This window comes from Rhinoderma darwinii, chromosome 2, assembly GCF_050947455.1.
Source record: "Rhinoderma darwinii isolate aRhiDar2 chromosome 2, aRhiDar2.hap1, whole genome shotgun sequence".
NCBI lineage: Eukaryota > Metazoa > Chordata > Amphibia > Anura > Rhinodermatidae > Rhinoderma > Rhinoderma darwinii.
The window spans coordinates 439048602-439069104 of record NC_134688.1 but is presented as its reverse complement, the minus strand read 5'-3'; the positions used below and the strand labels follow the sequence as shown (position 1 = coordinate 439069104).

General features: G+C 40.0%; 1 long non-coding RNA gene across 1 annotated transcript in view; it reads right to left on the bottom strand.

Annotated features, from left to right (window-relative positions):
* Positions 1–20503, bottom strand: part of LOC142741535 (uncharacterized) — an 80117-nt gene that overhangs the window by 20439 nt on the left and 39175 nt on the right. The window contains exons 2-3 of the long non-coding RNA XR_012881175.1: positions 18851–18981; positions 15548–15760 (exon numbers count right to left, since the gene is read on the bottom strand). This is a non-coding gene — a long non-coding RNA (uncharacterized LOC142741535). The remainder of the gene's footprint in view (positions 1–15547; positions 15761–18850; positions 18982–20503) is intronic.

The following is a 20503-nucleotide window of genomic DNA, read 5'->3' as shown; positions in this document are numbered from 1 at the left end:
CTTTTGGGGGGTTCCCAATGTTTTGGCACCACAAGACCTCTTCAAACCGGACATGGTGCCTAATAAAAAAGAGGCCTCAAAATCCACTAGGTGCGCCTTTGCTTCTGAGGCCGGTGTTTCAGTCCATTACCGCACTAGGGCCACATGTGGGATATTTCTAAAAACGGCAGAATCTGGGCAATAAGTATTGAGTTGCGTTTCACTGATAAATCCTTTTGTGTTATAAAAAAAATGGTATAAAGAGGATTTTCTGACAAAAAAAAATTTAAATTTCACCTCTACTTTGCTCTAAATTTTTGTGAAACACCTAAAGGGTTCATAAACTTTCTAAATGCTGTTGTGAATACTTTGAGGGGTCTAGTTTCTAAAATGGTGTATTTCATAGGGGTTTCTAATATATGGGCCCCTCAAAGCAACTTCAGAACTGTACTGGAACCTAAAACAATAAATAAATGAGGCAATACTTCGCTTCTTACATTATACTGATAATGAGCCGTGCCCACCCCGAGATGACCCCAGTTTTGACCGTTTGTATAAACGGAGACCCCTATTAGACCGTTCCAGTGCCCGGTTTTCCCAAGCATACACCCCCGAGAAGTGTATTTCTATTGATGAGTCCCTGGTACATTTTAAAGGGAGAGTTCAATTCCGCGAGTACCTGCCGGGTAAGAGGGCAAGGTATGGCGTGAAGATGTATAAGCTGTGAGAGTGCATCAGGGTATACCTACAGGTTTAGGATATATGAAGGAAAGGCCACCCCTAAACCAGACTGCATCCTGGACTACAATAGGTACATGGGAGGGATGGACTTGTAAGATCAAGCCCTGAAGCCCTACAGCGCTATGCGGTGTGGTATAAGAAGCTGGCCGTGCACATCATACAGATGGCTTTGTACAATGCGTACGTGCTACGTCGATGTGCAGGCCAGACGGGAACTTTCCTGGAATTTCAAGAGGTGATTATCAAGAACCTAATCTTTAGGGACCAAGAAGGGGGGGGCACCCAGTACTTCTGGAAGCGAGGCCACACGCATCGTACCAGGGCAACACTTTCCAGGAGAAGTTCCCCAAACTGGCAAGAAGGGAAAAAGTCAAAAGAGGTGCAAAGTCTGCTATAAGAGGGCGATAATGGATGACACAATATATCAATGTGACACGTGTCCCGAATAACCAGAGCTCTGTATGAAAGAGTGTTTTAAAATTTATCATACATCCCTTGGTTTATAATTTACCCCAATTTTACTTACCCTGATGCACTCCACACAGCTTATCCCCCCTCGTCTTTCCCCTCTGAGCCCTGCTGTGTGTCCAGGCAGCTGATAACAGCCACATGTAGGGTATTGCCATACCCGGGAGAACCCACATTACAGTTTATGGGGTGTAGGTCTAAATGCTCACTACACCTCTAGATGAATGCCTTAAGGGTGTAGTTTTTAAAACGGGGTCATTTCTTGCGGGTTTCAACTGTACTGGTACCTCAGGGGCTTCTGCATACATGACTTCGCACTAGAAAATCCCCAGTAGGGAAATGGTGGTCCTTTCCTTCTGAGCCCTCCCATGGGCCCAAACGGCAGTTTATCACAACAAATAGGGTATTGCGGCACTCAGAACAAATTGCGCAACAGAATGGGGGTATTTTGTTTCTTGTGAAAATAAGAAATTTTCAGCCAAAACTACATATTATTTGAAAAAAATAATTTTGTTTTCATTCCCAGCCCAATTCAAATAAGTTCTGTGAAAAAACTATGGGGTCAAAATGGTCACAACACCCATAAATGAATTCCTTGAGGGGTGTAGTTTCCAAAATGGGGTCATTTGTGGTTGGTTTCTATTGCTTTGATACCTTTGGGGCTCTGCAAATGCGACATGGCACCCGAAAACCAATCCAGCAAAATCTGGACTCCAAAGAACACACAGCGCTCCTTTCCTTCTGAGCCCTCCCATGGGCCCAAACGGCAGTTTATCACCACAAATGGGGTATTGCCGCACTCAGGACAAATTGGGCAACAAAATGGAGTATTTTATTTCTTGTGAAAATAAGAATTTTTGAGCTAAAATGACATATTATTGGAAAAAATATATATTTTTTTTAATTCCCAGCCCAATTCAAATAAGTTCTGTGAAGAAACTATGCAGTCTAAATGGTCACATTACCCATAAATGAATTCCTTGAGGGGTGTAGTTTCCAAAATGGGGTCAATTCTGGTGGGTTTCCATTGCTTTGATACCTCTGGGGCTCTGCAAATGCGACATGGCACCCGAAAACCAAACCAACAAAATCTGTACTCCAAAGAACACACAGCGCTCCTTCCCTTCTGAGGCCTCCCATGGGCCCAAACGGCAGTTTATTGCCACAAATGGGGTATTGATGCACTCAATTTTGGTAAAAAATTACATCTTATTGGAAAAAATGACATTTTTTTAATGTCACAGCCCAATTGAAATAGGTGCTGTGAAAAAACTGTGTGGTCAAAATGCTAACAAATGAATTCCTTGAGGGGTGTAGTTTCCAAAATGGGGTCACTTCTGGTGGGTTTCCATTGCTTTAATACCTCTGAGGCTCTGCAAATGCGACATGGCACCCGAAAACCAATACAACAAAATCTGGACTCCAACAAACATATAGCGCTCCTTTCCTTCTGAGCCCTCCCATGGGCCCAAACGGCAGTTTATCACCACAAATGGGGTATTGCCACACTAAGGACAAATTGGGCAACAAAATGGGGTATTTTGTTCCCTGTGAAAATAAGAAATTTTGATCACAAATGACATTTTATTGGAAAAAATGACATTTTTTTCATTTCACAGCCCAATTCAAATACGTGCTGTGAAAAAACTGTGCGGTCAAAATGGTAACAACAACCCTAAATGAATTCCTTGAGGGGTGTAGTTTCCAAAATGGGGTCACTATTGGGGGACTCCTACTGTTTTGGCACCTCAACACCTCTTCAAACCTGGCATGCTGCCTAAAATATATTCTAATAAAAAAGAGGACTCAAAATGCACTAGGTGATTCTTTGATTCTAGGGCTTGTGTTTTAGTCCACGAGCGCAGTAGGGCCACATGTGGGACATTTCTAAAAACTGCAGAATCTTGACAATACATATTTAGTAGTGTTTCTCTGGTAAAACCTTCTGTGTTACAGAAAAAAAAATGAGGAGGGAGGTCAATGTTGAAAAACAAATGAGGAGGGGGTCAATGTAGAAAAAAAAAGGGGTAGCCAGGTTAGAGAGGGGTCAGACTATATTGGTGGGGGGAGAAACGGAATGTGGGGAGAGGACTAGACAACAAGATAAGGAGATCCTTTCGTTACAAAACATCAGTGTAAATAAAAAGGCCCGATTAATGTCAAATCACATTTCTGATAATAAAAGTGAAAAAATGACAGGCAAGTTAAAGTGTATGTTCACAAATGGCAGAAGTCTAGCAAGCAAAATGGGGGAGCTGGAGGCCTTGATACTGGAAGAAAATATAGATATAGTTGGTGTTGCTGAAACATGGCTGGACTCTTCACATGACTGGGCTGTAAATCTACAGGGTTTTACACTTTTTCGGAAAGACAGGACAAATAGGAAAGGCGGTGGTGTATGTCTGTATGTGAGAAATGATATGAAGGCGAGTGTGAAAGAGACAATAGTGGGTGAATACTGTGAGGAGGTTGAAACCTTGTGGGTGGAACTAGAAAGGGAGGTAAACACTGAAAAAATAACTTTTGGTGTAATCTATAGACCCCCCAATATAACTGAGGAGATGGAAGTTCAGCTATATAAGCAGATGGAGCGGGCAGCACAGGCGGGTACTGTAGTGATAATGGGAGATTTTAATTTCCGGGATATTAATTGGTGTCATGGTTCGGCTTCAACTGCAAAGGGGAGACATTTCCTCAACCTGTTGCAGGAAAATTTTATGGGCCAGTTTGTGGAAGACCCGACTAGAGGTGAAGCTCTGTTGGATCTGGTCATTTCTAATAATGCAGATCTTGTTGGGAATGTCAATGTTCGTGAAAACCTCGGTAACAGTGATCATAATATAGTTACATTTTACCTATACTGTAAAAAACAAACACAGGCTGGGAGGGCAAAAACATTTAATTTTAAGAAAGCCAATTTCCCCAGGATGAGGGCTGCAATTCAGGATATGGACTGGGAAGAACTAATGTCAAATAATGGAACAAATGATAAATGGGAGATTTTCACATCTACTTTGAGTTATTATAGTTCAAAATTGATTCCTATAGGTAACAAGTATAAACGACTCAAATTAAAACCCACATGGCTTACACCTTCTGTGAAAGGGGCAATACACGACAAAAAAAGGGCATTTAAAAAATACAAATCTGAGTGTACAGCCGTAGCCTTTGTAAAATATAAAGAGCTTAATAAAATCAGTAAAAATGTAATAAAATTAGCAAAAATACAAAATGAAAGGCAGGTGGCCAAGGATAGTAAAACAAATCCCCAAAAATTCTTCAAGTATATAAATGCTAAAAAGCCAAGGTCTGAACATGTAGGACCCCTAGATAGTGGTAATGGGGAGTTGGTCACAGGGGATCAAGAGAAGGCAGAGTTACTAAATGGGTTCTTTAGCTCTGTATATACAACAGAAGAAAGAGCAGCTGATGTAGCCGGTGCCAGTGCTGTTAATATATCAGTTGATATACTGAATTGGATGAATGTAGATATGGTCCAAGCTAAATTAAATAAAATAAATGTGCACAAGGCCCCAGGACCAGATGGGTTACACCCTAGAATTCTTAAAGAGCTTAGTTCAGTTATTTCTGTCCCCCTTTTCATAATATTCAGAGAATCTCTAGTGACTGGTATAGTGCCAAGGGACTGGCGCAGTGCAAATGTGGTGCCGATTTTCAAAAAGGGCTCTAGGTCTTCCCCGGGTAATTATAGACAAGTAAGCTTAACATCCATCGTGGGGAAAATGTTTGAGGGGCTATTGAGGGACTATATACAGGATTATGTGACAATAAATAGTATTATAAGTGACAGCCAGCACGATTTTACTAAGGACAGAAGTTGTCAAACTAACCTAATCTGTTTTTATGAAGAGGTGAGCAGAAGTCTAGACAGAGGGGCCGCTGTGGATTTAGTGTTTTTGGACTTTGCAAAGGCATTTGACACTGTCCCCCATAGACGCCTAATGGGTAAATTAAGGACTATAGGTTTAGAAAATATAGTTTGTAATTGGATTGAGAATTGGCTCAAGGACCGTATCCAGAGAGTTGTGGTCAATGATTCCTACTCTGAATGGTCCCCAGTTATAAGTGGTGTACCCCAGGGTTCAGTGCTGGGACCACTATTATTCAACTTATTTATTAATGATATAGAAGATGGGATTAATAGCACTATTTCTATTTTTGCAGATGACACCAAGCTATGTAATATAGTTCAGTCTATGGAAGATGTTCATGAATTGCAGGCAGATTTAAACAAACTAAGTGTTTGGGCGTCCACTTGGCAGATGAAGTTTAATGTAGATAAATGTAAAGTTATGCATCTGGGTACCAACAACCTGCATGCATCATATGTCCTAGGGGGAGCAACACTGGCAGATTCACTTGTTGAGAAGGATCTGGGTGTACTTGTAAATCATAAACTTAATAACAGCATGCAGTGTCAATCAGCTGCTTCAAAGGCCAGCAGGATATTGTCGTGTATTAAAAGAGGCATGGACTCACGGGACAGGGATGTAATATTACCACTTTACAAAGCATTAGTGAGGCCTCATCTAGAATATGCAGTTCAGTTCTGGGCTCCAGTTCATAGAAAGGATGCCCTGGAGTTGGAAAAAATACAAAGAAGAGCAACGAAGCTAATTAGGGGCATGGAGAATTTAAGTTATGAGGAAAGATTGAAAGAATTAAACCTATTTAGCCTTGAAAAAAGACGACTAAGGGGGGACATGATTAACTTATATAAATATATTAATGGCACATAAAAAAAATATGGTGAAATCCTGTTCCTTGTAAAACCCCCTCAAAAAACAAGGGGGCACTCCCTCCGTCTGGAGAAAAAAAGGTTCAAGCTGCAGAGGCGACAAGGCTTCTTTACAGTGAGAACTGTGAATCTATGGAATAGCCTACCGCAGGAGCTGGTCACAGCAGGGACAGTAGATGGCTTTAAAAAAGGGTTAGATAATTTCCTAGAACAAAAAAATATTAGCTCCTATGTGTAGAAATTTTTCCTTCCCTTTTCCCGTCCCTTGGTTGAACTTGATGGACATGTGTCTTTTTTCAGCCGTACTAACTATGTAACTATGTAACTATGTAACTATGAAATTCAGCAAGAAAAATGAAATTTGCAAATTTCACCTCCACTTTGCTTTAATTCCTGTGAAATGCCTGAAGGGTTAAAAAACTTTCTAAATGCTGTTTTGAATACTTTGAGGGGTCTAGTTTTTAAAATGGGGTGATTTATCAGGGTTTCTAATACATAGGCCCCACAAAGCCACTTCAGAACTCAAGAGGTACCTTAAAAAAAAGGCTTTTGAAATTTTCTTAAAAATATGAGAAATTGCTGTTTATGTTCTAAGCCTTGTAACGTCCAAGAAAAATAAAAGAATGTTCAAAAAACGATGCCAATCTAAAGTAGACATATGGGAAATGTGAACTAGTAACTATTTTGGGTGGTATAACCGTCTGTTTTACAAGCAGATGCATTTAAATTCTGAAAAATGCAATTTTTTCAACATTTTCTCTAAATTTTGCAATTTTTCACCAATAAACACTGAATATATCGACCAAATTTTACCACGAACATGAAGCCCAATGTGTCACGAGAAAACAATCTCAGAATCGCTTGGGTAGGTTTAAGCATTCCGACGTTATTACCACATAAAGTGAAATATGTCAGATTTGAAAAATGGGCTCTGAGCCTTAAAGAGGCTCTGTCACCAGATTTTGCAACCCCTATCTGCTATTGCAGCAGATAGGCGCTGCAATGTAGATTACAGTAACGTTTTTATTTTTAAAAAACTAGCATTTTTGGCCAAGTTATGACCATTTTTGTAGTTATGCAAATGAGGCTTGCAAAAGTCCAAGTGGGTGTGCTTAAAAGTAAAAGTCCAACTGGGCGTGTATTATGTGCGTACATCGGGGCGTTTTTAATACTTTTACTAGCTGGGCGCTCTGAAGAGAAGTATCATCCACTTCTCTTCAGAACGCCCAGCTTCTGACAGTGCAGATCTGTGACGTCACTCACAGGTCCTGCATCGTGTCGGCCACATCGGCACCAGAGGCTACAGTTGATTCTGCAGCAGCATCAGCGTTTGCAGGTAAGTCGATCAAACACTGATGCTGCTGCAGAATCAACTGTAGCCTCTGGTGCCGATGTGGCCGACACGATGCAGGACCTGTGAGTGACGTCACAGATCTGCACTGTCAGAAGCTGGGCGTTCTGAAGAGAAGTGGATGATACTTCTCTTCAGAGCGCCCAGCTAGTAAAAGTATTTAAAAACGCCCCGATGTACGCACATAATACACGCCCACTTTGAATTTTACTTTTAAACACACCCACTTGGACTTTTACAAGCCTCATTTGCATAACTACAAAAATGGTCATAACTTGGCCAAAAATGCTCGTTTTTTAAAAATAAAAACGTTACTGTAATCTACATTGCAGCGCCTATCTGTTGCAATAGCAGATAGGGGTTGCAAAATCTGGTGACAGAGCCTCTTTAAGGCCAAAGCTAGGCTGCGTCCTTAAGGGGTTAAACAAGGCTTAGATAGTTTCCTAGAACGAAAAAATCTCAGGTCCTATGTCAATGTGTAGAAATTTTTCCCTTCCCTTTTCCCATCCCTTGGTTGAACTTGATGGACATGTGTCTTTTTTTCAACAATACTATGTAACTATGTAACCCACACTGTAACGAGCCATGTACCTGTGTGATCATAAAATAATCAGCACACATTTCACTCCCTGAAAGTGAACAATTAAAGTTCCCATTCAATGACTACAAGCAGAGATCTTGAAAACCGTGAAGGATTATTAGTATATTATTAGAAAATTATATCAATTTTTATTATAAAATAAAAATAAAAAAACGGAAGTAACACTTTAAGGGCTTTACAGTCTGGTTCCCAGTGTTGGTCACAACTGATGTACTGTGGTTTATGTCCGCAGCCACCAAATATTTTCCTTCCAATAATGCAATAAGTTTTATGAAAAGTTACTGTGTTTATTTAGTAAAATCATCAGATTTTTGTAGATTAAATCTTTGGGCACATAATATTGATGTCGTAGAGCCTTCTGTAGTTTGCATATGCATTTAGTCTTTTAGAAACAGCCTGAAGAAAGTTAGAGATATGATGAATTCTACAAAGACAGATGCTTTTCTGCTTCTCGTACTTTAATCCACACTTTAGGCTTCACTAATTAATCTAATTCCACCTCCTCTAGAGTCAACATCTGGTATTTAATTTGGTTTACTACTGCTCAGAGCTATCTGAAAATGAATTCAATTACGATCCCTACAATAAAGTGAACAATCTTTCAAAGTCCATTAATTGTTCAAAGGTGCAAACAGCCTCTACACTCATCTCACTGAAAATATGATCATTATAGTCAACGAAAATGATGATAGAGAGGTGCAAGGTGCTATCTGTGAAGGAGGGACAAGAGGAAATAAGGCAAAACAAGAGAATCACATAGGCAGGCAGCAATGAGCCAATTACCATCCCCTGTACAACTGGCAATATTACTCGGATTTACTGCAATTAGGCAAGTTTTTCGCTATGGTTTGTGGCCGTATAGTTTTTACAGGCGTTTCACCTGTTAAAAAAAATTTTGTAGCTGAAAAGTACATAGAAAAATGACATATATGTTTTTTGACCGTGTGGCAAACTACCGCTGCTAGTACAGGAACCCTAAGGGTATGTTCACACGGCCTATTTTCAGACGTAATTTGGGCGTTTTACGCCTCGAAATACGCCTGAAGAAACGCCCCTATTACGCCTACAAATATCTGCCCATTGCTTTCAATGGGTTTTACGATGTCCTGTTCCCACGAGCCTTTATTTTACACGTCGCTGTCAAAAGACGGCGCGTAAAATGACGGCTCGTCAAAAGAAGTACAGGACTCTATTGAAAACAGCTCCAAAAACGGCTGTAAAAAAACAAAGCAAAAACGCAGCGAAAAACGCGAGTTGCTCAAAAAATGGCTGAAAATCAGGAGCTGTTTTCCCTTGAAAACAGCTCCGTATTTTCAGACGTTTTTTGTTAAGCGTGTGAACATACCCTAAGACTTAAGGTACTTGGGTGATTTTTAGTGGTGTGATTAGCAATGTACTATTACGTTGGATGTATGCCATGACAATATGGCTCAGGCTTAGGAGCTGAGCCCACACCATAAGTGGCATGTGCTGTTTCAAACAACTGGCACTCACCTGCAATGGCTAGGATCGGGATAAAACCCATGCCGGCCGTTAAACCCCTCAGATGCCAAGGTCAATAGCAACCGCAGCATTTGAGCGGTTAGACATAGGAAGGGGGCTCCCTCTGTCCCCTGATCGGTCCCCCCGTAATGAAAATACTGGGTGTTAATCTATTGAAGGCCACCAGGACTGCTTTCTATGATCTATTATTAAGCCTTGCCCAAGCACAGATAAAGGCAACACAATGCAATACATAAGTATTGCAGTGTATTGCATGAGTGATCGAAAAGCGCATGTGCAAAGGGGTATGCCCAACTTAGGAAGCAATGGCATATCCAAATGACCCGCACCTATATCGAGAACAGGGGTCACTCGACCGATGTTTCATCTGGTGCAGCAGCTGTAGCCGCAAATTCCTGACGGTGATTCTGTTCAATGGTAGCTACGGAAATAGACGAACGAGTAATGCTCGGTTGTGTTCCGTAACTTCTATTGAATAGAAAGAAGAAGGGCACGCACATTCACATCCCTCCCTCCACTAGCCCTTGCCTAGAATCTGCGGCCAGCAGCCACTACTGCGGGCAGAACGGGGGTTGAGTGACCCCTGTTCTCAATTTAGGTGTGTCCCAGAGCTGGGACCCTTATCTATCAGACATTTATGGCATATCCTGTGGCTATGCCATAAATGTCTAAGTTTGGAATAAGTTTGAATTCTTTTAGCGTTCTATTCAGATGGTTTTTCTAAGTTTGGAATACCCTTTAACCCCCTCCTTCTTTGGCCACTTTTGACCTTCCTGACAGAGCCTCATTTTTCAAATCTGGCATGTCTCAATTTATGTTGTAATAACTTCGGAATGCTTTTACCTATCCAAGCAATTCTGAGATTCTTTTCTCGTGACACATTGGACTTTATGTTACTGGCAAAATTTGCTCGATACATTCAGTATTTAATTGTGAAAAACACCAAAATTTTGCGAAAAATTACAAAAATTATAATTTTTCTCAATTTAAATGTATCTGCTTGTAAAACAGGCAGTTATACCACACAAAATTGTCACTAATTAACATCCCCATATGTCTACTTTAGATTGGCATCATTTTTTGAACATCCTTTTATTTTTCTAGGACGTTACAAGGCTTAGGACTTTAGCAGCAATTTCTCACATTTTCAAGAAAAAATCAAAAGGCTATTTTTATAGGTTCCAGTTCAGTTGTGAAGTGGCTTTGAGAGCCTTATATATTAGAGACCCCAATGCATCACCCCATTTAAAAAACTGCACCCCTCAAAGTAACTAACTGACGCTAACTATAACGCTGTAAATTTACCCTAAAACTGTCGCTACGCTAGTGAATGAACTTCAGTTAAAAAAACCCCCGCTAACTATAACGCTGTAAATTTACACTACATCTGTAGAAAAAATCTATAGCTAAAACTTCTGCTATATATATATTTTTTTATGAAACGGATGTCAGTAAACGTCCGCTACACTAACGCCCTAATGTTACTATCTTTTTTCCAGTTTCATAAAAAAAAGGCCCAAAACAAAACCTACGTCAACAAATTACCACTGATGCTGATTATAGACTCCGCACTCAGTGGCTGCAGGGTGCACACAAAAAGATGGTGCAGTAAAAAAAGGCCAAAAAATAAAAAACCTGCGCCAAAAATTAAGCACAGATGCTGATCCGTAATGGTGGTCACTGATCGGTGCTCAGCGGCCGTAGGATGCGCAAACTGAAATGGTGCGTATACAAAAAGACAAAAAAAAAACTGCATCAAAAAAATTACCACAGATCAGTGATGGCGGTCACTGATTAGCACTCAGTGGCCGCAGGGCGCACACAGGGCGAAGGTGCAGAAAACAGAAAAAAAAAGTCCTGTGCCAAAAATAGAGCGCACAGGGCGATCAGTGATGGCGGTCACTGATCCGCACTGAGTGGCCGCAGGACATAAAAAGGGGAAGAGGAGGGGGCAGGGATAAGAAATTTAGGGACAAAAAAAATAAATCAGCAGTAGCACAGATAATGATGATGACCACTCAGTGTGATCACACAGCAGCAGGAAGCAGACAGATGAAATCTCAGCAGAATCGCAGCACAGAAGGACTCAGAACCGGTAAGTATGGCTCACAGACGGTCACACCAGCTCTGCTCATCGTTCCTAACCGGAATGAGGTGGACAGGGCTGGTGGAGGGTGTTTCAAACACCTGTCATTGCTGCGATTGGTCGGTCGGAGCAGACCGAGCAACCGTAGTGATCGGGGGGGTGGCATCACCGCCATTTTCTACAAGGTACATGGTAGGGATTGGTGCTGTCCTAGACAGCACCAATCACCACGTTATCACTGTGCCTTGTGGCACAGTAATTGGCTAAGGGTATGTTCACACGACTTAATTTCTGCAGTTTTTCAGACTGTAAACGGCCGAGAAATCGGAGGCAGAACACCTCAAACATTTCCCATTCATTTCATTGGGAAAATGGCGTTCTGTTCTTGAGCTGTTTTTCATTGACTCCAAAAACTGCCGTATAAAACGTAGTGAAAAACACGAATTGCTAAAAAAAACGCCTTAAAATCAGAAGCTGTATTCCCTTGAAAACAGCTCTGTATTTTCAGACGTTTTTGGTTTGTGCACATATCCTAAAGCCGCAAATGGCCGCAATTGGTCGGTCTGAATTGACCGGCCAATGGCAGCGATCGCCAATGGGCGTCGTGTACAAATGGCCTGCTGTTATGAACAGCAGCCATCTTTATTTCAAAAAGTTATTATTTTTTACTATAACCATTTTCCCGTTTGTCGTAAGTATACGACATTTCGCGGGAAGCACTGGCTTTCCATGACATATACTTACAACAAATGTCGGGAAGGGGTTAAGTTACTTAGGAGGACTACAAAAAAAGGTAAAACGTTTTTAAAAATTTAAAACTCTAAAGAAACCTATTTCTCACAAAAAATTATGTAAGCAATAAGAAAAAGTAAACATAATTGGTATCGCTGAATCCATAAAAGACAGAAGTGGTTTCATGTAACTTTATTTAACCTGCCGAGTGAACACCATTTGAAAAAAAAAATCAGATCTTTGTGTCACTTATCACAGGCTTCAGAAGTTCCTGTACCACACTAGTTCTGCACAGGGGCGACAAAAACTTCTATCATCAGCTACCACTGACACTTAGACATGTTCCTGTCACACAGGTATAATGAAGAAGAATATAGTGCAGCCTCCCTGTCTGTATACTTATGGTTTCTCCGCTTATTTAGAAGAACATGGAGAGATTTAAATTCACAGTGTCCCCCAGCATGCAGAAATGGTATGGTCTTTAGCTGGTCATGTGATGCTGTGCGAAAGCATCATTGGATTGATAGCAAAGCAGAGAGCAAGAGAAAGCTGGGGAAATCTAAGAATCAAGATGGAGGCTTTTTTTAAAGCACAGACAAGCATTTTAAATAGTAAGTCCAGTATACATAAAAGAAGTGTAGAGTGTGGTATACAGTCAGGTGGGGAATGAAGACATGGAAAGTTGTATTTCCACTGGAGGTCTTTATTAACAAATAGTTTTTCCTTGTAAAAAGTAGTAAAACATAGTATAACTATATCAATTTGGTATAGTTGTAATTGTATTGACCCACAGAATATAGTTAAACCCAAAAAAACAATGGAAGAATCCCTGTGTTCTTGCTATTTCACCCCACAAAGAATTTTCTTTTCAGTCTCTCAGTAAATTATATGGTACATTAATGGTGCTCTTGGTTATGGCTCTAGGAAGTTGACAATGGAAAAACTAAAATGAAAAAAAGGAAACTTGGCTCTATGTCCAAGTGGATAAAAAAACGTGCACAATGGTGTCATTGTAAACCATGTGTAATCGCGTGGCATGTGATTTAAAAAAAAAAAGATTAATTGCTAATCCTATTTGTGAACAGATCTCCATACCATTTAGGCCCCATGCAAACAAAGCCTGTATGGCAGCACATGGAAGCAATATGGCTCCTTAGTATGGGGATGCACAGCCTATATATACCATTGTTAAATGCTCTGTTATAGCTAACCTCCCCTAGAAACAATGCTATGAAATTGAATGGATGCTGTATTATGACTCCTTACAACATGAGGGTTGTACAGAGCTGTGATATCATGATTTGATCCCAGGGACTCTCCTGTTCCAGATAGCAGCATTGCTCACTGAGCTATCTGGGATATTGTACAGCTCTTTTTTCAGTGTCAGTGTCCAGTTTCACCAAGGTCTGCTAATAAACAATCAGGTCTCATTAGCGAAACTCTCTGACCCCTTATAGAAACTTTGCCCTTTGCACGTCCTCTTCGCCAGATTATCGAGATGTCTGCCTTTAGTCTAGCTCATTGCTGCTTTGCTGCCTTAAGGCTTTACTCTGCCGAACTTGGACTGCTTCTGACCATGTCTCTGCCTCATGCTACAAACTGTTGCCGCTTATCTGTGTATCGAACTTGGATTGTTTTTTTTACCACGTTTCTGAATACCGAACCAGGACTGTTACTTAACTACTCTTGCTTAAAGGGTACCTAAACTTTCAACAAACTTCTGACATGTCATAGTGACATGTCGGAAGTTTTGATCGGTGGGGGTCTGAGCACTGGGACCCCCACCGCTCAGGTGAGCGCTGAACCACTTGGTTTCTGATCTGCTTTTCTTGGAAAGCCGATGTAACGGTGCATGGACTCAATGGAAAGTCTATGGGCCCGTAAACCGTTACATAGGCTTTCCGAGTTCATTTCGTTCTAGCGATCGGTAGGAGTCTCAGTTCTCAGACCCCCACCAATCAAAACTTCTGACCTGTCACTATGACATGTCGGAAGTTTGTAAGTTTAGTTACATTTTAATAAATCCAGCCTTCAAGATTGTTTCAGCCACTGGACTGCAAACCTGCTTTCAGAACTTGACACATAGTACAGCCATGTGCCTGAGCCCTAACTGGAGAAAATCAATTTATGCTACAAAATCACTAATTTATGCTATGGTTGAGGAGTCATCACCTTTTCCTTTGAAAAGAATAGACCAATATATTGCTACTATCTTCTTACTAAAAACTGATCATTTTAAGTGCTACTTTTGTAGGTAAAGCTCAAGATTACACAATTGTTAAGCCCTAATGCAGCAAATCCCACAACCAAAATTAGGTTCCAAAAAGTTTAATTAAAACTAAAGAAAATTCAGCATTTGATCAGTCCCAACACTACAATTGCCGATTGTAGTATTGCATGGCAGCCATTCAAATGTAACACATGGACTGCCCAAGTCCGCCAGAGCTGGAAACGCTCAGGGACACACATATCATATGTGCAACTAGTGCAGCTGTAGGACTATGATAATTACTGCTCACAATTACTCGTGGTCTATGACCAGCATCCCACTCCCATCAAATTTAGGTTCCATATCGTAATGGTCAGATTTTTTGCAGTGATTGCAAAGTGCTTTGTGACTTTTTCCCAATAGTGAAACACTGACATTGCTGAGCGAGTTGCAGTAATCTTCTGATTTACCTTCACTCACAGGTTACCTAGCCAGTTGATAAGCAAAGGCTCCATATACTGTCCTTGCACATTGTTGTTGTGCCTGCCCCTAGTGACGCCAATTCTTAGTGGCTCTCCGCTCTGGCTTATATGTAGATGGCACATGGAAATTGTTTGTCTTAGTGAAACAACCCTTTAAGGGCTTGTGGGTGATTCTTTTAATATTTTCTAGGAAATGAAAGTTGATTTTTCTATTGTACAATATGTCTTGCAATTCCTCTGATAATTAGTTTTCAGAAAAATGTGTTAATGACAAATATAAATAAACTGGGGTTACGAAGAATTGGTCACATAAATCCGTATAAGGTTTCATTTTTAAGTAAATAATTTTTATATACTGAGATGCAAAATTCTATTCTGACATTTTATAATTATGTGTAGGTACATTAGATATTTTTCAAAGAACTACAAGTTCATAAATATATCATGAATTATTAATGTTGAACTGTAAAAACAGAAATCAAGTCAACAAATCACAAAGTACAATTTACATTGCGGAACAATTACACTTATTATAGTGACAATTTAATTAACATATGCATGAAACATAAAATCTGTGACAAGTGGAGGTTCATATTTTATGAACCAGTGAGTTTAAAGAATAACTGGGTTACGTACCCTGTATTTTATTATAATGATCCTCACTGTGAGAGTCATAATCACCTCAGAGACTTAAAGCGCTCTTCTGTCTCCGATGTACCCGTGTCTTTGTCTGTGTCAAGATTTATCTAAGATGTCTTGCAGAACGATTTTCCAGTGATTTGATTAGATGAAAATTTGCTGATTTGATGCATCCTTTTAATTGATTTGCAATCACAAATATTCTGTGCACTAAAGACAAAGATGATGGGGGGGGGGAGAGACAATTTAAAATGAAATTTTAAATTGAAAACTTTCCTAATTACCAGATGTGTGGCATTTCCTGTAATGGTTCTGTTCTCTGACTGTTATCAAGGGACAGGTACAATAAAACACAACGACATGCAGAGAATCACAGCTAGAAATTTCTAACCATATGTGCACCGTATGTAGAGATGCAAATTTCATCTCCATAAATATGTATTGCTTCTCATTCTCATTTGCTTCAGCGGTAAAGCACTCTGCTCATTTATATACTGTAGATGCAAAAGATTCTATTGTATTCTTTATGGAATGGATATTTACATATCTTCCAAAAAGATCAAATAAAAACAATATACTTATAAGTTTACAGTATACAAAAGAAAGTTCAAATCCACAGCATGTGGAAATTGTCGAAAATAAGGACATTTCCAAGTCAGTTGAGGCCGGGGTTCACACAAGGAGATAATTGTGCAATTAAAAAAAGCCCACAATTATCACGTCAGGAAAAGCATAGCAAAAAAAAGCAGCAATGAAAGTGCCTTCCCCAAGTTATTGCCACAAAGTTATAAGTAAACAATATCCTTGCATGTCTTTGTATGTGTAGGCACTTTTCAAACCATTTTTAGTGCTTCAATGCATCAAAAACAAAGTGAAAAATGTAGCAACTTTCCAACTAATCGTGATTACAAAATGTAACACTTTGTGTATACAGCTCATATGCAGACCTATTTGTCTTCATGGCTACAGACTAGAAATAAACCTCCCATTTGTCCCCCTCCTCTCACCAACCTACTATATGTGCAAAGTTGCTTAATTTTCTTTTCAACTTTAGAAGCATTGGAGCTTTGGTTGCCAAAGTGTACATAGCCTTTAGGATTTACAGTTGCCACTGCACCATTACAGTGATCTCCTGGCATCCTCTAAATGTTGAATCATTAGTCAGATTGCCCACCAGAGGATCCTCTGGTGGGTACAAGTTTTGACACAGTAAAGAGCCCCAACAATAACAGAGCCCCAAAGGTCGAGCAGAAGATGACCTGATTTGAAGCTGTTTTAGAGCCAATCACTTGCCGCTAAGGACTATTTTTTATGGGTTTATTCAGAACAAACTTATTAGACTATTATTATTATTATTATTATTATTATTTATGACCTGTGTGAACAATTATAACAGCAAAGTTGAAAATGCAAAGATGGATATGCACATGTTCTGTATAGATTGACAATGGCCCCTCAGAATCATTTCCTCTGGAGGAACCTTAGGTCGACACTGTTTCCACTGAGTCCAATGATAATGTGGTTCACATGATTCCAGCTGATGCTTGGTATTGCACACGGTGATCTAAGCTGGTGCTCAGCCATGAAAAACCATTCCATTAAGCTCATAAACTGTTCTTATGCTGATGTTGCCCCTGGAAGAAAACTAGAACTCAGTGTTCACATCACTTTACAGACCTATGGCATATGCGCCAGAAAAGCTACATACCACGTACATATGCCAAATGTATCTATAGAACCCTATTCACCTGGTATATGCCAATAGAGTGTCCTTTTGGCATATGCCTGGCCGGTATGCATTAGCATACCTTGATTTTGCTGTATAGAATAGTGTAGTAGAATACACTATTCTATACAGATGGATACAGTAAAACAAATGTATACTGCATGGTGTACGTTTTTTTACAATGGGATACTATTAGTAACCTACGCCCCTGTATGCCCATACATTGGGATATGTCCCAGCCTCTGTCAGGAGATCCTTCTAACATATACCTCCAATACAGAGCTGTAATGTCATGTGAACAGAGCCTTAAGGTTGTTTTTGCACAATTAAAATTTATCGGTCGTCTGTTTCTCTTGGCTCTATAGAAATCGAATAAAGCGGCATGCGACCACAGCTTTATTTAAAATCCTCTGCAGTGAGGAGGAATGGGGGTCGGGACCCCCGTTCTAGAGTTCAAGGAGGGGGGTCCCAGTGGTGGGGCCCCCAGCGAACATACACTTATCACCAATCCTGTGGATAGGTGATAAATGCTAATTGTGGGAATACCCCTTTAAATGGGGTGTCTTAAGAAGGAATCACTTTGTAGTTATCCCTATACAGTACAGTAACAGGGTAGAATTGCATATGGGGAAAGCGACTGGCAGTATAGGCATCTATAATAATGTGTGACAAAGGTAATGTTGTTTCCGCAAAATAAAAAACGTTCTATATTTCATATATTCGTGTATTACTTGTAAAACAACTGCATGATCCACCTTGAAACTATCCACTAATTCAAAGACTAGCAGCACCGCCGGCAATAAATGAAATGGGTTGTATTCAATAAACTGTGAAACAGCTATTAGAAGCTTTGTGTCCCATGATATCGCACTAAGGGATATGGCTGTTTATCAGCTCATTGAATCAGGATCAGCGTCTTAAGCACCAGCTCCCTGCCATGATGTCTCTATAGCACAGGGGATAATACAATGCCGGCATACCATTTGCAGGCTAATTTTTTGGGTAGTGAATGAAAAAAGCATGTGTTGAAACAGAATGAAATTGTTAGCACTTCATTGGTCTTGGTGAGTGCTAAATTGTGAGCAGCATGAGAATGAGACTTTATTTTTTGGAAATGGCTGTGAGTTAAACAGTCTGTAAAGAAAATCCTGAAAATAGTAATAGACAGACACATTTTGCCATGTTTAGATTACGAGACATTTCCCATTAGTGTATTATTGGCACAGCGGGGGGAAAGACTTTACAAAATACGGTTATAAGAAATATGAGCCAGAATCAAGTCAATTCCCATGGCTTAAAAACCCAACAGAAATTACTGACCCAGCAAGATGATAGTCTGTGCACGGCATAGCATATGTATTATATACAGTATTGCCTATAGTTTGGTTTGTGTTTTCATAGAATGTAACAAAGCTTGAAATGAAATTATATAGAAGGATTATTATGTATAGATATATACTAATATAAAATTACATAGCCATAAAGTTTTCCTTTGACATTATTATTTGTAAGCATTTCCAGATATTAAAAATCCATGCAAATAGGCTTAAAAAATTATTGACTGTGCAATATACTTATCGATTCCGCTGTTTGCCTCGCGCATCCCACACCACTCCTGTTGCTCCTCCATGCGCACTGGTGCGACGTCACCTCAGATTACCGCCACGGTTAATCTTCTGGTAATGCTACTGTTGGAATGTCACCACTGTGGCCAGGAGAAACAAAGGGAAGAGCAAGGAAAGTGGTTGGAAGAACCCCTTTAAAGAAGACTTGTCACCTCTCCTGAATTTTAGTAAATACTTGTATTCCCCATGAAAAAACAATTCTAAAACATATTTTCTTAGAACTTTGCGAGGTGCCACTCTTCTGTTTTTCATCCTAGACATGTATAAATAAATTGACAACTGGGTGTTATCATTTTCCTTGTTAAAAGGGGTGAGTTCCTGCACAGTCTCACTCTGTCAGCACTGATTGGATGTTGCCAGTATGTGTAGGGACACGCCTCCAACTTGTACCCCCCAGTTGTCCATTTATTCATACATTGCTAGGAGGAATAACAGAGGAATAGCACAACGTAGAGTTCTAAGAAAATGTGTTCCAAATTGTTATTTTATGTGGAATACAATTATTTGCTATAAGAGACATGTCAGAAGATATGACAGGTCCTCTTTAAGTTCTATAGAAATTAATGGTATAAATAGCACATCCTTTAATTCATAAATAATGGGCACTATAATGGGCAAATAAAAACTCTTACTTGATGCTTATTCAACTGGAGATATTCTCAATATAATTTTCAAAAAAATAAAAATACATATCCAAATTTTACAGATTCTCACATTAGCCTCCTGTACCAGAGAACGCATGATTTAAGTTACAGTATAGGCTTAGGCCTCGTTCATACTTGCTAGGAATAGGAAAGAATAGCCCAGTGTTTCTCTACACTATTCCTTCCTATAAAATATATATTTACCACAGTTATTCTATTAATCTCTTTAAAAAATCTTGTTACTGATTCCTGTATTAAAAGTGTTGTCTAATGACATATATTAGTGGTATCATCAGGATACGCCACCCGTGTCTGTCATGAGACAACCCTCATGACGCTAGGATATGTCACCAGTGTCTGTTCGGCGGGGCTCTAACCGATTTGTGACCAGCGTCAATTGCTAGAATGAAGTGGCAATGCCGCTGTCCTGAGGTAGCTACTGTAGTAGCCATGCTGGTTATAATGTAAAAAAATGGATATGTCCTTTAGCTGCCCATGCACACTCGATAAACATTGTCGAATCTGTATGTGAGCACCTCGACTGTCCCCCAAGTATCTGGCATGTAGGATTTGGACAAGCTATCCTTCCTTGTGCCAAGAAATAGGCCACTGACGAAAGTGTTTGACAGCAGCTTGTCCCCTCTGCCCTTTGAAATAAATGTGCATTATTTTAACTTATCGCCCTGTTTCTAACCTTCCCTTTGCTTCTAAACATCTAGAACGTCTGGTGTATAATAAAGTCTGGTCAATTACTTCCCTACTGATAAGGCCACATCCTCGGCCGCTGCCTCCTGCTCCCACCACAGCATACTTACCTGTCCCCAGAGTTTTCTGGTTCCCCTGGGCCACACTGCTTGCGGTTTTCTCGCTGCTGCTGCTCTCCTTCAGCTCTTCTTTCTGACACGCTGACTGCGTACGCTGATTCTTACGGTCTTAAAGGACCAGCATGAGCCAATCC